This window comes from Penaeus monodon, chromosome 30 (genome assembly GCF_015228065.2).
Source record: "Penaeus monodon isolate SGIC_2016 chromosome 30, NSTDA_Pmon_1, whole genome shotgun sequence".
In the NCBI taxonomy this organism is placed as follows: Eukaryota; Metazoa; Arthropoda; class Malacostraca; order Decapoda; family Penaeidae; genus Penaeus; species Penaeus monodon.
The window spans coordinates 7,582,599-7,582,960 of NC_051415.1; positions in this window are offsets into that span (position 1 = coordinate 7,582,599).

The window sequence follows — 362 nt, forward strand, 5'->3', positions numbered from 1 at the left end:
CGCTCTAATCTTAGCTATACAGCGGTACGCCAAGACAAGACTAGCCTCATGAGTTTTCACGATTATCATGGATGTTTTCGCAGAAAAGTGTTGTAGACGAGAACCGGAAGAGAGAGAAAGGCGCGCAAGGAAGACGAAGAGGAAAAGGACGCTGAGGCAGTGAGGATGGCAGGAGCGACGAAGAGAACCACGGTCTGTTTGACGACTGTGGCTGTTGTGTTCATCGTCGTGATCATCATCTTTTGCGTTATGCCGAAACCCTGCAGGAAGGGCGATGCCTGCTATGACGAGGTATTCGTCGCTCTTATGGTTCTAATGTTAATATCATTATTGCTATTATTATTGACAATAACATCAATGTT